Source organism: Agrilus planipennis, unplaced genomic scaffold (assembly GCF_000699045.2).
Source record: "Agrilus planipennis isolate EAB-ADULT unplaced genomic scaffold, Apla_2.0 scaffold10, whole genome shotgun sequence".
Taxonomy (NCBI): Eukaryota; Metazoa; Arthropoda; class Insecta; order Coleoptera; family Buprestidae; genus Agrilus; species Agrilus planipennis.
This window is the reverse complement of record NW_020442465.1, coordinates 1,580,102-1,599,796: the sequence shown is the minus strand read 5'-3', so window position 1 is coordinate 1,599,796 and position 19,695 is coordinate 1,580,102. Positions and strand designations below refer to the sequence as shown.

The window sequence follows — 19,695 nt, the reverse complement described above, 5'->3', positions numbered from 1 at the left end:
AGCACAGATATAAAACTTAAAAATAATGTGCTTAACAATATTAATTACTGATTTAAATTTTCAAGGGTTAGATATAATGTAAAACACAGACACGAAATTTCTTTTTTTTCGTCATTTTTCCAACCAGTGGAATAAAATCTGAATGAAGAAAACTCAAAAGCACTTGTTAAATTTTCAGATATTTTGGATACGTAATCTTAAAGAGAAAATCATATTTCTTAAGGCACTTTATTAAAACAATATATCAATATGTATCATGTTTTTAAGAGAAATAATTTGTAATAAAATAATTTAGTTTTCAGTTCTAAAAGAATCTAAAAATTGTAATTAACTACATAAAAATTTCAATAAAATATACGATAGATTGCAGTGATCTGTCCCAACTGCCCTTGCTAATTAAGAAAATGCCTAAAAAGCATCAACCATCCAGTACGTAAACTTTCCACGTTGACGATGTCATGCTGCCGTCACTTTTCCTGATAATTGATGTGTTGATACGGAACGCGAATTCTAATAATTTACGTAACAGGACGCTGCCGACACCGTTGCACCACCGTCCGTCCGTGCTGATACCACTAACAGTCATCGTAAAAAAGGAGGACGCCACATTGAACCCTGAGCGACACTACAGAGCACAACTCGTTTGAAAAACCGCCAATGGAAATGCACCAGCGAACTGATAACACACAACTTTTCTTTAGTAATTTGTTTAAAATCAACTGAATAACTGAAAGATAGGGTAAAGGTCTAGATGGGGGTGGGGGGGATTGAAAGAGGAGGTCTCCCCCACCACTGTACCATAGAAAGTTCGTGGCGGTCTCACCCCCATAAAAAGTTATGGGGGTTCAAAATTAATAATTATGCCAATTTTTATACATTTCTAGGCATGTAAATAATTATATAGTCATTCTTAAACAATATTCAAAGGTAAAACTAATGAAAAATACATAAAAATATTGAGAAAGTTATATAAAATATTATTTAAATATCTTTATCAATAGGATAGGTTAAGTTAGATTAAGTTAGGTTATCGGGTTTTGTTCAAGTGACCACCCTCTTTCGATCTCCCACCTCGACCCGCTTGAAAATTTTTTTTTTATTGAATTTCATTTGAATTATAGTGTATGAAAATTGTCAAAATAATTAACTTTCAATCCCCATAACATTTTATAGGGGTGACCGCCGCAATTTTTTATGGGGTTTTACTCAGATGACCACTTTCGATCCCTTCTACCCCCACCCCCATCTAACCCCATAACTTTTTATGGGGGTGAGACCGCCACGATATTTTTATGGTACAGTGGTGGGGGAGACCTCCTCTTTCGATTCCACCCACGCCCACCCCCGAAAGGGGTGGGGGCCATCATCTGGACATTTACCGAAGGTTTGTATTTATTGATACCACACCAACGTTTCGCCTCAAAGTATGGAGGCTTCTTCAAAGGTTACAATTATTAAAGTCAACTAGTAATAAGAATCGAGTTCTCTTCTCTTCTGTACCTAACTGACTTGGAAACCTGGTAGATCCAGAATCACCAATGACTCAATTCTTATTATTAGTTGCTTTTAATAATTATAGGTGTTGAAGAAGCCTTCATATTTCTAGCAACTTGTTATCTCAATGGTGTCTAAATATCCATTATATTTTTTCTGTTCATAATTTCAATACGTCGGAAAACCTTACCTTACAATATGGTGTTTAAATTCAACGAAGAAAATGATTTGTGATAATCAACTTTCAAACAATCGACTCTCCGCAAAAGTCTACCTATTCAATGGACTGTTACTTAAAACAATCACGTCTATGAAACTGATCAAAAAAGCAACTGTACAAGTAAGTATACCATAACGAGCATATTGGTACGTACTCGTTGTTACTACCGCTTAAAGACCTTTCTCAAAATTCCAATTCTCTAATTAAACCGGTAACAATCATTTGTTAGGTATAGGTATAGGTATTAAACTAGTATTTTGCACCAATTGAGTGAAAGTCAAATCAGTATATCGAGTAGCAGCGACCCCATTTCTACATACAAATAGACACTATAATAGTTAGTCTGCGTTGTTTAAAAAAAAGTATGTACATAGGTAGCCAGATATGGAGAGCAATCAACAACTAACAGACCGACAGACAGACATACATAAACATAGAACATATCTTTGATATAATACGACTACACTCTGTTCACTTTCAAGATAGACCAAAGCAAAACAAATGTGAGCACGGTGAACATCATCAAGTAATGGGAAGTGGTCTGTATTCTGTCGAAACTGCCAGACGCGGATCGCGATTTCGATCTTATTGGATTTCATCAGCGCGTCGCAGGCAGCTCCACAGACCACTTCGAATTATTTTGTTCGATTATGGTAACGTGCCTATCACGTTGAGGTGAGCTACGCCGGGATTCGTTTTCAGTAAGTAGATATCCATATTTTTAAATGGACCTTGTTGGAGCATACGTAATCCTAAAATGTAGCATCGTACTACAGATGGCGCTCTCCACGCCATTTATGGTATTTTCTAAAACGCGCTGTTAAGACAGCAGGTAAAGGTTGGTTTGTGTTCTGTCGGAGCTGCCTGCGCGGCGCTGATGAGATCCAAAAAGATGGAAATCTTGATCTGCGTTTGACAGTTTCGACAGAATACAGACCACTTCGAATTATTTTATTCGATTATGGTAACGTGCCTATCGTTGAGGTGTGCTACGCCGGGATTCGTTTCAGCAAGTAGATATCCATATTTTTAAATAGACCTTGCTAGAGCATACGTAATCCTAAAATTTAGCATCGTACTACAGAGGGCGCTCACCACGCCATTTGTGGTATTTTCTATCATCAAGTAATACTTGGTGGCTTATGGTCACCCCCTACCGAAACTTCCCAGAGTTGCATCGTGAAGTATTTTCTAATAATTCTGATTTTAATGCCAAAAAGCCGTTTTCTAGTGTTTTTTTTTCGTATTTTGTATTAAGAGTTCAATGTTTAACACTTTTATTAATCTTATATCTTTTATTGTCCTAATCGTTAATTAGAATCAAAATTCTATACTTAAATATTTTAATGAATTTAAAAGTATGAGCAAGATGTGTCTTTTGAGTCAGAAGCATGTAAAAGTCAATAAACCATATTTGGTTTCAACACCAAAAAGTTATTTATTCTCGCTGTCATTTTTCCAAATACGGTCCTGTTCCATGTTTATGTTTTTCGACAATTAAGTAGTGTGATTGTAGGTGCTTATATGCAGTTTATCTTGAAAGTTACCGGAGTATAGCGTAATATGATTACTGATTTTAATAAGTATCGAGCAATTCATTCAGAAAACAAGTTCCAATTATCGTCAGCAAATTCTTGATATTCGTTCGCATATTTCATATCGTAGACATTTCATTTCGTTCGTAAGTAGGTACATAAAAAGTAATCCATTCGAGAAATGATATTTATAGAATATTCCGAACGTCGCAACACTCCATCAGTATTTTCACCAAAGGAGAAGAAATAATCCTAGACTACGACCATTAATCCCAAGCCCAAAAATTAAGCCCTATATTCTAAGCAACAGCTACTTGTTTAATATATGAATGAGTGACTTTAAGTTCTTGTAACTTTATCACAATAACAGAAGAAGTGGCTACTGCAAATATTAATGAAAATGAGAAGGAAAATTTCTTGTGGTGAAGTAATGAGTAATTAACAATATTATTTCAGTCTAATTGGTCATTACCAAGAGTAAAGAGTAGTAAAACTGTCACATAGTCATATTTACATAATCAAAAATAATTAAAAGAAAAATCAAAATCAAACTAAATTTATTTGAGGCCAGATCTGTTACTAATCTAGCAAAATTAGAACAATAAATCATTCTAACTTAATGTTAAATCAACTTAATTTCATCTCGTTATAGATTACCTCAAGTTAAAGAAGTAAAACTGTTTACTGCTGTTGTTACTGTCTCGCGGTGAATCGAACCAGAAAAACTTTCTTAAAATATTGATATTAATAAAAGAAGTACTTAAAACAATAGGTTAATATCGAATTCGTCTGTGTTTAAGTCCATAAATTTACCATATTGTTTAGGTCAACTCTTTTTCGCTTTCTATCATCATTAGGACATCAAGTCTCTCCTCTTTAATGATGGACCTGGTCGAATTTTTAACTATGTTATTTTAAGTAAATAATTTTTTTTTTCGAAATCCCCGAAAAGCTTGCTGTAAATAATAATAATTGACAAAGACGAAAAGCTTCCCCAACAGCTGTTTTATACTTACAAATTAGCAGCTAACTTCATAATGCCTTGCAAAGAAGAGCATATATCAAATAATATCCGCATAAGAAGTGCTTAGAACCTAGGCATGTAATCAGGTGGATACAGCAGAATCAATTTTTCAGTATTTTCACTTGTAATATTGTTTTTGTCTAAAAGGTTTGTGGTAATGTTTGATATTTTGAGTTTATCTCGTAAAGAGTTTCTGTTTTATCATAAACGCTTAAAAATTATTTTGTATAACATATTTACATCAAGGCTCACTGCATTAGATTCACAGTTATCAATCAAACAGGTGTTTTTACACGAAATTATGAGAGAAATCTATTTTTAACAAATCTCCTAATTAGTAACACAAGTTCTCCTCATCCCATCCATCCCTTTGGCTAGAGCTCTGTATTTAACCTTCAGTTCGACAGTAACGTCTGATCAGTCTCTAAACGTTTTACTGCGAATGATTAATAATTTGCTACCACAAGCCAACCATGAGTACATAATAGGTACTTTACGTTTTACTTTGCAAGAAACTACTAACTAAATGATGCGAGCAATTTATCAGTGTTAGTGGTACGCATATTGTCCGTCATTCAAACATCGTTCAAACGGATCCCAATTAAGTTGTCATTTAGGACGCAAGTTGACACAGAACAAGCTCTATTGTATACATATACATGTGTTGGTGTGGTATTTTCTGTAAGTACACGCACATGGATGTATGAAAAAAGGCGCCTATATTTGAATGTGTTTGAAACAAAAGCTAAAATATATCATATGGTGCCATTATAGGAGGGGTTAGAGGTACAGGCCTGACGCTGGAAGCTGGCGGAAATTTTAAAATGGCATGGATGCGCGGTGGCAAAAGTAGGCAGTTTTAGGTATAAAGATTGCAGCCCTTATTCTTCAGTATTCCTATCAGGGGCGTAGATTAAATATTTAAAAATAGGGATCAGTGAGCAAGTAATAGACAGACAAACAGAAGAACTAATTGTTGATGTTGGTGACAGTGATAGAGATTCCCATGATGAGAGTGAATGTGAAAACTAACTATAAAACAAAAGCAATAGGTTAATTTTTTCTTTTTGATAAGTCATGTTTTTACATTATTTTCTAGTACGCTACTGTCCTGTCTGTATTAATACTATAATTTACGCCTACTGAAAGCTTATTTGTGTATCGGTTCCAAGTGACTTACCCAAATAGGTCATAAATGGGCAAGTACCTGCGCGATCGCTCGCCAGCTTCCTTCGTCAGACCTGTAGCTTTAAATAAAACGGATGCGGTACTGACAAAAAGGTACTCTATGAAAATAAATAAAAGTAAAACAAAAATACTGGTATACAAAGGAACGGTTAATTTAGAAATTCGAAAAAGGTTGTTAAAGGTGTATGTTTGGAGCGCGGTGCTGTACGGGTGCGAAACATGGACAGTGGGCGTGGCGGAAAAGAAAAGGTTAGAAGCGTTCGAAATTAGGTTTTAGAGGCGAATGATGAGGGTACCGTGGATAGAGAAGGCTAGAAATGAAGAGGTATTAGAAAGAATAGGAGAACAGAGGACTCTGTGGAAGTTAATAAGAAATAGGTGAGTCGGACACCTTCTCAGGCATGAAGGTCTAGTCAGAGACATATTAGAGGCAGAAACGGGAATTAGGAGGGTACTGTTCGCAAATAGTTAAGCATGTGGGTTGTTTCAATTTTGGGGAATTTGAAGATTAGCTCAGGATAGGAAAGAGTGGAGTTGCGTGTCCAACCAGTTTTAGGACTGACGACCTTATGATGATGATAATGTGCCATATCATGGCAACGATTCATTCTGCGTTGAAGAAAAATAATCCTTTAGTAACAAGTCACCCGATAATGTATCTGTTGATGACGTCTTTTGAAAAATTTTCTCTCTGAGAATGGATTTTGACTATAACATTGATGTACATATAATCTAACCTAACCTCACCTTTTTAAACACATATTAAGTCGAAAATTTTATTCTCTCGTATTCATATTTCAATATTTCGATAAATACACTTTATGTCCTAAACGACAATTTAATTAAATTTAAATAAATAGTAATTCGTTTTAAATAAAGTTTTCTTTACTGCAATTTCCACTTTCAAATCATTCTAAAAAAAAAAGTGCTCTCTATAAAATAATACAAATTACTATTTCGTTTAAAAGTTAGTTATCCTGTATGAATATGAGCGAAAGTAAATAGTTACGCATAAAAATCGATGTTGCTAAAACATATCGTCCGTTACTTTTAAAATTTCACACGAATTCTTTTACCTTTTACTCGCTGATTAATTTTGCCCTGCAGAATATCGTGCGGAGTCCATTAAAAATAAATTTATGTAAGTACCTGGTGGACAGCGGCTCTGCATCCTACCCGTTGTGAGCATTAAGTCTGTCGAAGATTAAATTGTCATAATTGCAACTTAATCTAAGACAAGTAGTGTGCGAAGTTTCTTCAGTTTTGATCGCATTATTAGTTACGACTTTACCGTATACGTTCGCATCGGTGAGATATTCGATGCGTGGACAGGCGAGAAACCCGTCACTGGACCGTTTCTGCCACATGTTATTACATATGTTACGTTGTTGAAGTAAGAAAGGTCAATTAAGATGTTAAAATACGCATGATTATGTATTTTACAATATGATATACAGTCGAAACTGGATATGTGAGAACTGGGTAAGCGAGGAAACTCTATTAATGAGAGTATTTACCAGGTCCCGTCATTTTGCCCTTCTAAAGCCTCTTTAAGTGAGAAACATAAAACCTGTATAAGTGACAGTCATTTTTCAAGCGTGAACCTCTTTAAGTGAGATTTATACTTGTCTATACCTCTATAAGCGACAGTTTACTTTTGCTATTTTATGACTCGTTCTTAAATTTCAAGACTCTTATTTCATTCGAATGGTCAAATCTGCGAATGACCGAGTAAGTCTTTATTATTTTATTATAGCCACATGTGCGTACCGACTTGTTTATCAATCTTATTACAGTCAGTTCATAAAAGCAGTTGCTAAGAAAGGTCCTGTACTTCCTCATAATGTCTAAACGAAAACTCAATGTGTTGAACCGTATTTTTATATACCTCTATAAGTGAGACAAATTCCTCCAGTACCTCTGTAAGCTAGAAACTCGGGTTAGTGAGAAACCTCTATAAGAGAGAAACAGATCGCGGTCCCTTGAACTCTCACTTATCCAGGTTCGATGTATATGTAGGTGTAGGTAAATGACAAATGATTCATCATCATTACATCTTTTCCATTTTTCCGATCTTGAATTAAACATTGCATTTCTAGAAAGCTAATACTACTCTAACTAGAGTAGTTTCAGTTTAATTTTACCGGTTTTGGATTATAATGCCAAAATTGTAAATCTTTTACTTTACTATTTATTACTGGAATAATAAATCTACCAACCCCGTACATCTACCACAAGGAAGAGAACCCTTATCTTTCTCGGCTAGCCGTAGGGAATGAACACTGTAGATACCTCATAAAATTTGTGCATCTTTCTCTCTATTTAAACAGTTTGTACAGTGTGTTTCACTTTTATTATTTGCCAACGTCACTAATTTAATTAAGATTCGCGAAGATATCGGTAGTGTAATAATAAAGGAGAGATAAACTCGGTAAACTATTTAAATAGAGAGAAAGATGCACACATTTTATAAAGTACGAGGGTGGATTGATAAGTTTCCGGCCTAACCAAGAGATGACGCCACTAGGCCTACCTTGAGGTGACATTCTATAGTACCATCCTTGGATAGCTTGTAGCTATAGTTTCAGCCCGATCTCCTTGCTAGTGTAGGTTTGACAGCACGCTGAACAAGACGCCTCTGTGGTTTTCGTAAAAATGGAAAAGCAGGAAAATCGTGCTGTCATCAAATACTTTTATTTGAAGGGGTTAACGCCGAAGGAAATTAAAAAAGAGATGGACTCAACACTGGGGACATCCTCCCCGTCATATTCAACCGTTAAGCAGTGGGTTTCCGAGTTTAAAAAGGGTCGTGTGAGCACCTCTGATGGGCCTCGCTCAGGACGCCCCGTTGAGGTCACAACTCCAGATATGATCGAAAAAATTCATCAAATAGTGCTGGGAGACCGCAGATTGAAAGTGCGTGAGATAGCTGAGACCTGTAAGATGTCATATGAACGTGTGCAACATATTTTGCACCAACATTTGCATATGGAAAAGCTCTGTGCAAGATGGGTGCCGCGTTTGCTAACAGTCGACCAAAAATTGATTCGAAAAAACATTTCTACCGCAAATTTGTCATTGTATAAGCGTAATCCAAGCGAATTTTTGCGTCGATTCGTAACCGTTGACGAAACGTGGGTCCACCACTACACTCCTGAAACCAAAGAACAGTCTAAACAGTGGATTGGACCAGGGGAACCAACTCCAAAGAAGGCAAAAACAATTTTTTCGGCGAACAAGGTTATGGCTACTGTTTTTTGGGATGCAAGAGGTATTATATACATTGATTACCTTGCAAAGGGTAATACTATCACTGGTCAATACTACGCAGACTTATTGCAACGTTTGAGCCACGAGGTGAAAATTAAACGACCTCATCTGGCGAAGAAAAAAATCTTGTTTCATCACGATAACGCACCAGCGCACACGTCAATCGTTGCGACGGCTAAAATCAACGATCTAAAGTTTGAATTGATGCCGCACCCTCCTTACTCTCCAGACCTAGCCCCGAGTGACTATTTTCTGTTCCCTAATCTCAAAAAATGGCTTGGCGGTAAGAGATTTGCGGACAATGAAGAAGTAATCGAAGCTGTAAATGGTTATTTTGAGGAGCTTGACGAATCAGTCTATAGAGATGGCATTAATAGACTGGAACACCGCTATGAGAAATGTATCAGCCTTGGAGGAGATTATGTTGAGAAATAAAAAAAAAAAATTTTTAAAAACCTTGTTTTTCTTGGTCAGGCCGGAAACTTATCAATCCACCCTCGTACTTGCAGTGTTCGTTGCCTGCGACTAACCGAGAAAGATAAGGGTATCATTCTCTTCCTTGTAGTAGATATATGGATTAGCAGATTTATTGTTGCAGTAATAAATAATAAAGTAAATGATTAACAATTTTGAATTTACAAACCAAAACCTTTCTTACTCCTTAAACATCGAAAATCGGCTACTTTTTAGCGAAACACGAAAGATAAGGGTATCATTCTCTTCCTTGTAGTAGATATATGGATTAGCAGATTTATTGTGCCAGTAATAAATAATAAAGTAAATGATTTACAATTTTGACTTTATAATCTAAAATCGGCAAAATTAAACTGAAGCGACTATAGAAACTTTATTTAGCGTATTACGAAATTATATAAAATATGTATTACGAACCTGTAAGTCATTGTCCAGTTGTAAAATACATTTGCATAATTAAGGTTTGCCTTTCTCATAGTTTTAGTTATAGTAATGTATTACATCTTACCATAATTTTATTTTTTAATTTACGACAGAAACCATGGTACTCATTATTCTACAGATTTTGTGGCAATATATTGAGGTCTAAAATAATGCAGAGTTCTTGGCGATATCACCGCATAATCACCATTTACCTATCGAAAAGATAGATAACCGAATTCAATATTGATTTTTTATGAAACGACGACAAAATAACAGGCTAAAGCGTACCTTTCATGCGTATATTATGGAGATCGAAAGTTTTCCATTCTTTAATAGGTAAATTTCTCTTACAATTAGAATATTGTTTCCTAATTTTTTATAAAGAAAATAAACACTTATGATAAGGTGATAAGATTTAAGAGTAACAGTTGCTAGGTACGTACATGAGTTATTCTTAAAAATGATTCTAAATATCTCATTAAGTTGTCTTCAAATTACATGTATTTAATCCATAACTATTTAATGAAATATATACAAAANGGCTGTTCTAGTTTTAGGGAAATGCGAAGTTTAGCTCAGGATAGGAAAGAGTGGAGGTACGTGTCCAACCAGTCTTAGGACTGATGACCTTATGATGATGATGAGTTTCTAAAGGGTCTGGAAACCGCTTCATTTCAGCACGCCAACGACTACTCTTATCACTGAGCTATATATGTATGAAATGGGAATTCTTTTGTTTCTTTTTTTGTATTTTACTATTAATTTTTTAATTCAATTCCAATGAGAAGAAATTTATTTGATAAAAAGATTAACCAGAGACTTAAATGATGTAATCTTAACAGATGCGTGATTGTTTATTTCGTCATCTTGACATCGTAAGTCACCGAGTAGGTACTTCAAATTGAAAAGGATTGGAAATATAAAGGCGAACGTTAAATTCCAAATTATGAAATTAATAAAATTCGAATTTTGAACATATTTGATATTAAGAGTTACCTACAGAAAAAAGTCGAATTCCAACACTGGCGAAATGATTAGAAAAATGTAATTGAAAAAACAATTATATTATTACATTTGTAATTACGACTTCAATTTGCTTCATATTTTCCTCGAAAATATGAGCCCTGTATATGTACATATAATAAGTACTTAGACATAGATCATAATACAATAATAAGCAATTTGCGTTTTATAGTAATTTTTGTACACAATACTACATGGTGCTCGAAATAACAAGGTTATATCAAGAAATCTTATAATAAGAACCCGACATTTCGAAACAATGAGTACAAAGACACCACGTTACCGTTACACAGTCATGATCCAAGATCCAAGCCTTACTAAATATCACCTTGAGACCATGTAACTTTCACTGACTTAAGTTCGAATTGGAAAAGAGAATGGACTCGTATAAGATCAACGTAGGCATTATGATACAAGTTGGCTAGAACTTACTACGTAAAACAATTTAGAACATCAAATACGTAATATTTTTGCGGTTTTTAATTTTCACGACTCTTCATAAAAGATTAGAGAAGATGCTATAGTAGTTGGAATCGTTTATATTCAAATATTTGTTTACATTTTCATTTGAATGTAGTACGATGCTACATTTTAGGATTACGTATGCTCCAACAAGGTCCATTTAAATATATGGATATCTACTTGCTGAAACGAATCCCGGCGTAATCAACCTCAACGTGATAGGCACGTCCTAAAATGTAGCATCGTAGCACAGATGGCGTTCACCACGCCATTTGTGGTATTTTCTAAAACGTGCTGTTAAGACAGCAGGTAAAAGTTGGCCTGTGTTCTGTCGGAGCTGTCTGCGACGCGCTGATGAGATCCAAACAGATCGAAATCGCGACCCGCGTATGGCAGTTTCGACATTTCGAATTATTTTATTCAATATTGAAACTGTTTAAACTGCACCCTTGTGAGGCCTACCAAATGAATTTGCTTAAGGTAATATTTTATCTGGGATGCTTTAAAAGCAACGTGTAGGCGTCCATGTATTGAACATAAAATTTTTAATGGAATTGCACCTATTTCGTAAATGTTTTTTTTTTGGATTTTATTGATCCATAAAACAATAAACCACATTTTAATTAGTCGTTAAACGGTAGCAATAACCTTATATAGTAATTTAGTACAATGCTGCCACCGTTTATTGCGTTTAGAATAATTACAACGCTTTGTATAAAACAATAGCCACTAACCACTAGATTGAATTGTGTGTTGGTACTTACCAAGCAAAAATCACCGTGTATCGTTCTGGCTAATGGCATGTATTAAAGCCGGAACCTGAAAAAGATTAATTCAATATTTTTAATTGCATAATAGGTCGTCGGGTGTTATTACATTAGCGTAATGTATGAGGTTAACAAATTAGTGGTACAAAATACTGTTCTGTTAAGTGACTGTTTGGTTTCCTGATATAATTGACCTAGAAACTAATACTATTTTTATTATTCTTATTATTGTTATGGTTTTTAAAATTTCTTAAAATATTTATGTATTGCATTCCTTTGGATTGTTTTTATTATTTAGTTCTCATTCAATCAGATATTGATCTTAAGTTGCTCCTGCGATAAAAGTAAGGTTATAGGGTAGGCTAATATAATTGTAAGGTTATAGGGTAGGCCAATACAAAAGTAAGGTTATAGGGTAGGCTAATATAAAAGTAAGGTTATAAGGTAGGCTAATATAAAAGTAAGGTTATAAGGTAGACTAATATAAAAGTAAGGTTATAGGGTAGACTAATATAAAAGTAAGGTTATAGGGTAGGCTAATATAAAAGTAAGGTTATAGGGTACACTAATATAAAAGTAAGGTTATATGGTAATATAAAAGTAGACGGAAAGCCTAGTTTCAATACAGTCTTCGTCTTCCGAAATTAACCCACAAACGCATTGTTACGTGGAGGCAAACCCCCGTACATGAAGTAGCGTTAAGGGTGGCCTAGTGAATTGATGATAGTATAACAAAGAAAACCAGAATTCTCTGGAACCTGAATTTTGGAATGGAATCTTTCTAAAACAAATCCATACATGGCTCTACTAGTATCAAATCCATATGATTTTTAATTAACCCTAACCTTCAAAAGACACTTATATAAATTTGACAGCTGTTGCACTATTAGTATCTGAGTTATAGCATTTTTAGTGAAAGAACTTTTGTTGTTTGAAAAAGAAAGTGCTGTTTCATCAAGACGATGCACCGTGTCACAAATCAATGAAATCGATGGCAAAATTCCATGAATCGGGCTTCGAACTGCTTCCGCATCCACCGTACTCTCCAGATCTGGCCCCCAGCGACTTTTTTCTATTCTTAGATCTTAAGAGGATGCTCGCTGGACAGAAATTTCGCGCCGATAAAGTGGTAATCGCCGAAACTGAAGCCTATTTTGAGGGTAAAGACAAATCGTATTATAAAAATGGTATCGAAAAATTGTATGATCGCTATAATCGTTGTATTGCCCTCGAAAAGAACTATATTGATTAATAAAATCAAATTCTAGTGAATAATTTGAAAAATAAATTAATTAGATTAAAATACGAGAAGTGTCTGATTACACGATAGTACATACCTACTAAAAATTCTCGGCCATCAGAAAGCGTTAATCCTGCTTTTATGTTCCTCTTATGAAAAGAAGACAATGCAACACCTTTGATAAACGATCCGGTCGCATTCTGATGTAACGCCGCTTTAACGTGTCTTACTTTTATTCACTTTTTTTTTGGTACTGTAAGCCGTATCGTTACAAAACAACAAGAACAATAATACATTACTCTCTTATTACGTTTGCATTTCGCCGTTTGTAATGAGTTATTATTCATTGTCCCCGTCATAGTGGTGGGTCTCCATATGCGCGCAACTGCTAAGCAACAACTCCTTAAAGACAATGTCGTGCCAGCAGTATCATCTTTCATCTTTGAACGAAACACTTTTCTTACTTCCCGTATTTCATAACTTTTTTGCGTAGATGCTTGTCGCCGTTATTTAACTAAGCGGTTGGTAGGAATGCTTATCGGAAAAAATTTACTTACATACCTATATCGCAAAGGCAATAGAACAATGGATAACGTAGGGTCATGTCGTTTGTAACAAAATTTTCATTATCTTCTTGATCGGCATTGTCTTAACAGTACATGAACTCTCTCCGGTAAAAAAAACACTTTTACTGGACAAAAACGTCAACGTTTCGCCCTTTCATCGAATTTCCACGAAAAACTTCTTAATGTTAATCAAAAAGTTGGAGTTTTTGTCTAATAACAGTGATTTTTTCAACTGAAAGACTTTAAATATTGACAATAAATGCGATACGCATTCTATAAATTTCATTACTGAAATTGTTATTTAATAATAAAATATAAACATCAAATATTAATGTGAAAATTCACTTTCCGTTTATACCAACTATAAATTAAATAAATGACTTCTGTCATTCGATTATTACCAATGATTTGGGCATGAAACGGGTCGCTGCGAAATTCATACCAAAACTGCTCCATTTCTACCAAAAACAGCAACAGATTAACATTGCTAAGGAGTTGTTGGACTCTGTCCGCGACGACCCAAATTCGTTCCAGAGAGTCACAACTGGTGACGAATCTTGGGTTTATGGTTATGACGTGGAAACCAAAGATCAATCATACTAATGGAAGCTGCCGCACTAGCCAAGACCGACAAAAGCGCGCCAGGTTAGGTCGAATGTGAAGGTTTTGCTTCCTGGTTTCTTCGATTGAAGAGTCGTGGAACGGTCAATAAGGAATATAATTTGCAGGTTATGCGCAATTTGCGCGAAGCAATCCGCCATAAACGCCAAGATTTGTGGAAAAACAAAAATTATCTTTTGCACCATGATAACGCCCCTGCTCACAACATAGTTGCTTTTGAATTTTTGGCCAAAAACAACACTAATAATAATGCCGCAAGCGCCGTATTTCCTAGATCTAACTTTTTCTTGTTCCCGAAACTGAAAAGGATCATGAAAGGCCGACGCTACTCTACGATTGAGGAGATAAAGACGGCATCGAAAGAGGAACTGAACAAGATCACAAGAAATGATTTTTTGATGTGCTTCCAGGATTGGAAAAAACCTTGGCATGAGTGTATAATATCTGGGGGGGGGGGTTACTTACAAGGGTACAAAATAGATATTTATAAACAAATAAATAATTTTTGAAAAAACACAGACCTCAGACCTCGCATACAACCCTCTGCGCGGTTTTGAATCTGGTAACAGCCAATACGAGGGTGGATTGATAAGTTTCCGGTCTGACCAAGAAAAACAAGGTTTTTAAAAATTTTTTTTTTTTATTTCTCAACATAATCTCCTCCAAGGCTGATACATTTCTCATAGCGGTGTTCCAGTCTATTAATGCCATCTCTATAGACTGATTCGTCAAGCTCCTCAAAATAACCATTTACAGCTTCGATTACTTCTTCATTGTCCGCAAATCTCTTACCGCCAAGCCATTTTTTGAGATTAGGGAACAGAAAATAGTCACTCGGGGCTAGGTCTGGAGAGTAAGGAGGGTGCGGCATCAATTCAAACTTTAGATCGTTGATTTTAGCCGTCGCAACGATTGACGTGTGCGCTGGTGCGTTATCGTGATGAAACAAGATTTTTTTCTTCGCCAGATGAGGTCGTTTAATTTTCACCTCGTGGCTCAAACGTTGCAATAAGTCTGCGTAGTATTGACCAGTGATAGTATTACCCTTTGCAAGGTAATCAATGTATATAATACCTCTTGCATCCCAAAAAACAGTAGCCATAACCTTGTTCGCCGAAAAAATTGTTTTTGCCTTCTTTGGAGTTGGTTCCCCTGGTCCAATCCACTGTTTAGACTGTTCTTTGGTTTCAGGAGTGTAGTGGTGGACCCACGTTTCGTCAACGGTTACGAATCGACGCAAAAATTCGCTTGGATTACGCTTATACAATGACAAATTTGCGGTAGAAATGTTTTTTCGAATCAATTTTTGGTCGACTGTTAGCAAACGCGGCACCCATCTTGCACAGAGCTTTTCCATATGCAAATGTTGGTGCAAAATATGTTGCACACGTTCATATGACATCTTACAGGTCTCAGCTATCTCACGCACTTTCAATCTGCGGTCTCCCAGCACTATTTGATGAATTTTTTCGATCATATCTGGAGTTGTGACCTCAACGGGGCGTCCTGAGCGAGGCCCATCAGAGGTGCTCACACGACCCTTTTTAAACTCGGAAACCCACTGCTTAACGGTTGAATATGACGGGGAGGATGTCCCCAGTGTTGAGTCCATCTCTTTTTTAATTTCCTTCGGCGTTAACCCCTTCAAATAAAAGTATTTGATGACAGCACGATTTTCCTGCTTTTCCATTTTTACGAAAACCACAGAGGCGTCTTGTTCAGCGTGCTGTCAAACCTACACTAGCAAGGAGATCGGGCTGAAACTATAGCTACAAGCTATCCAAGGATGGTACTATAGAATGTCACCTCAAGGTAGGCCTAGTGGCGTCATCTCTTGGTTAGGCCGGAAACTTATCAATCCACCCTCGTATAACATTTCGTATTTTTGTATTATTGTTATGCGAATACCATCATTACCGTTGAACACGGTAGTCCGTCGTAGTACCTACATGTATAGTACCATATTGTGTCTACTCTAGGTAACCTGGTTACAAAGAAGACACACGAGAAAATAACGGTAAGAAAAGACAACAACGGGGACCAGGTTATCGTCTTCATCTCATCACTCACGATTGCTCAGTCAGGCAGTCAGTCAGTCAGTGAGGCTAGTCAGTCATTCGTTCCTATGTAACATGCATACGTATAGTAGGTGTTAGTTTTTCGATGACTTGCAGGAACCAGTTTGGTCGACAGTCAGTAATCAAACTATTGCAAACGCGTTCTATGGACGCGATGACGAACAGAAATTTGCATTTAGTTAGGCGTTTAAGACGGTACCGGTACGTAATTTGTAGGTTTGTTGTAGCCACATTACGTGAGCATCGACGTTGATCCGAAAGACTTTTTGTGAAATGGTAATTTCGGGCGAAACACGAAGCGAGGAATGAATTTTAAACAGGTCTAGACGCGCAAGGCAATGTACCTTAAATTCACGCAAAATAATAATTACCTAATGAAAACGAGTTTTTTAGAGCTTTGTTGCACAAAAGTTTTAGACAACATTCAGGTACAGTTTATGCCTGTTTTACTGAAAAAGTAAGAACGAGAATTTTTAACGCTGATAGACCAAACAAAGTCACGTTTTTAGTATTTTTATGTTTCATTCATGTTAATACTGTAATGTTCGTGGATTTAACAAAATTAACTTCTAAGATTGATAACGACAAAAACTATTTATTTACAGTAATTATTAAAGAACTTAAAAACACTGTTAAATTATTACTGAACTTAGGTCATGAATTATTCAATTTATTTATACTACTGTTGATGTATCACTATTTATTTCACCGCTATCACTGTCAATTTATTTCTCGATTCACTTCTGCAACGGTCAATTTATTTCTTCCCTCTCTCGGCGATCGTATCTTCCTTTAAATACTCTTGTTTACTTTCTGGAACCTTCTGGAAACATCCGGATAGTTTTTTTGTTTAAACTGTTTAACTGCTTTCCCAGAACGCAGGTACGACACACACATTTACAAATACGGTGTACACGAAGAAAGGGACCAGCGGCTAATCGGCGAATCGATAAGCCGTTCACGCACACGTGTGCCCGATCGCACACAAACACACTCGTGCTCACTACAATACGATTTTCATGAAAATGCCACACTTTGCAGTAATATGGATACAAATTTTTATTACAATTGTTGATCATTTTCCATATCACAAAATCATATAGCAGTTCGAGTGGAGAACTCTGAGGAATTTAAATGCTCGAATTGCGCCACCTACATTAAAAATTATGTTATTGAAGTTAATAAATTGGAAAAATGTCAATGCTTCGACTTAAACAGCTCTGAATCTTTTTATTCATGCAAGATTAGCTAAATAATCAATAATAATAATTATTCCTTATTTTGAAATTAAGGTGAAGCAATAGTAGGGACATAATGTTAATTCGTTATTATTTTGTTACAAATACTTTTGAACATTTTTGAAACTCACGAAAGGTAGCAATATACTACAGATGGCGTTTACCATGCTATTTGTAGTATTTCATAAAACGCTATTTCACAATAGGCAACAGGTAGGGTTAGTCTGTATTCTGTCAGAGTTGTCTACGACGTGCTGAGGAGACCCAAGGTATATTAACATCCATGTGAACTTTTTGACTTAATATACATATAATGCTTACACAACAGGCTATGACATTATGTACATTGTGTAGTCCTTTACTGTTCGATGCACCTACTTACGATCGGATGCATGCTGTGTCAATACATGAAAATGTTATGTCAATAAGAAATGTTTACCTGTGCATTCTTATATTATGGTTGCACAAGAACAGTAACATTATACGTAAATTTCATTTGTTTAGTATGTAGTTTATTTCTTTTGTTTATTTACCTCTTTGTCACTGCTGTCAACGCATTTCTTTCGATGGTCTATTAATAAAAAACAAAATCACAGGTACTTAAAACAAAAAATACTTCAGTGAATTTTCGGAAAATACACAAAACGAGTTGTTAGCACTTTACGAAATTTTTCTTCGAAGTTTGTTTATTATAATTTCGTCCCGTTATTTCCACATTATGTAATTTTTTGGTTTGAATTTTTAAGTACGATAAATATACGGAAGTAACATGTTCTGTGCCTTCTGTGGGAAAATTAAGTTGTATTTCAAGAATATTACAGGTCGCTGTTCGTTATGGTTATTAAGCAAGGTCTAGACATCGTTATAAAACGAGGAAATGTTTAACAAGCCGTAGCTTTTCTTTCTAACTTTACCGATTACTTGAAGAAATCGAAAGGTTTTGAAAACGAACAAAATACGATAGTTCATTATTAAAATTTATTAAATTAAATTATTTTCATATATGTTTGGACTCCCTTATAATATTCATGATTTTAGAATAAGATAGAATTTAAACCTAGTTTGCAACTAATTGTGAGTTTATTAAGTGATGTTTGAAAAAGTCTTTGTGTGATTAAGAATATCGACTTGAATGTAATGAATATTGCATTTTTTTAAATCATGGATTAAAAAGACGTTAAGTGCTAACAAATAAGTACAATTTGATGTAGTGCCCAGTTCAATTATACAAACAATACTACAATGATCACCACAACTCCCAAACGTACCTTACATAGATGTATTTCCTAATATTTCGCCTATTTTCAACTTTTTCATTACTTTCTGTATTGCTTCGTACCGACTAAGTCGATGACGTAAATGAAATCGTTAAATAATTTTACTGTACTTGCATGTATCCATATATATATATATATATATACATACGTGGAAATTAACCTGTATAACGTGTGACGGATAAATGAAACAACTGTCGCTCAAAGTCCGTGACGTTTATTAACATTGGTTGCGGTTTTCAGTGGAAATCAATAACCAAACATCACCCAGCGTCCAACAATGAAATGAATCTTTTGTAGTTCAAAATATATATGCATGTATGTACCTATGTAGTTCGTACGCAAATTACCTGGACGTCAATCAAAAAGTTGAAGTGGTCGAACTAATTTCGATAACCATTAAGGATATTGAGTGCAAAATTGTCCTGACAATACGTTTTTAATTTCCCATTGAATTGTCAGAAATTCGCGGACTGTCAAGCGCACTTTTAAAATGATGAGGTGTTGAAAACATCCTTTGCATATTCTATCAAAATGTTCGAACATTTAATTAAATAATTCGAAGTGGTCTGTGTTCTGTCGAAACTGTCTATGACGCGCTGATGAGATCGAAAAAGATCGAAATCGCGATCCACAGACCAACTTTTACCTGCTGTCTTAACAGCGCGTTTTAGAAAATACCACAAATGGCGCGGTAAACGCCATCTGTAATACAATGCTACATTTTAGGATTACGTATGCTCCAACAAGGTCCACTTGTGTGGATATCTACTTGCTGAAAACGAATCCCGGCGTAGC

At 35.5% G+C, this 19,695-nt stretch overlaps 1 protein-coding gene across 1 annotated transcript in view; it reads right to left on the bottom strand.

The window, feature by feature from the left end:
- LOC108740489 overlaps positions 1-19,695 on the bottom strand; it is a 236,422-nt gene that overhangs the window by 100,174 nt on the left and 116,553 nt on the right. Inside the window, exon 3 of the mRNA XM_025981020.1 lies at positions 11,878-11,932. The gene's annotated coding sequence lies outside the window, so the exon portion shown is untranslated. The remainder of the gene's footprint in view (positions 1-11,877; positions 11,933-19,695) is intronic.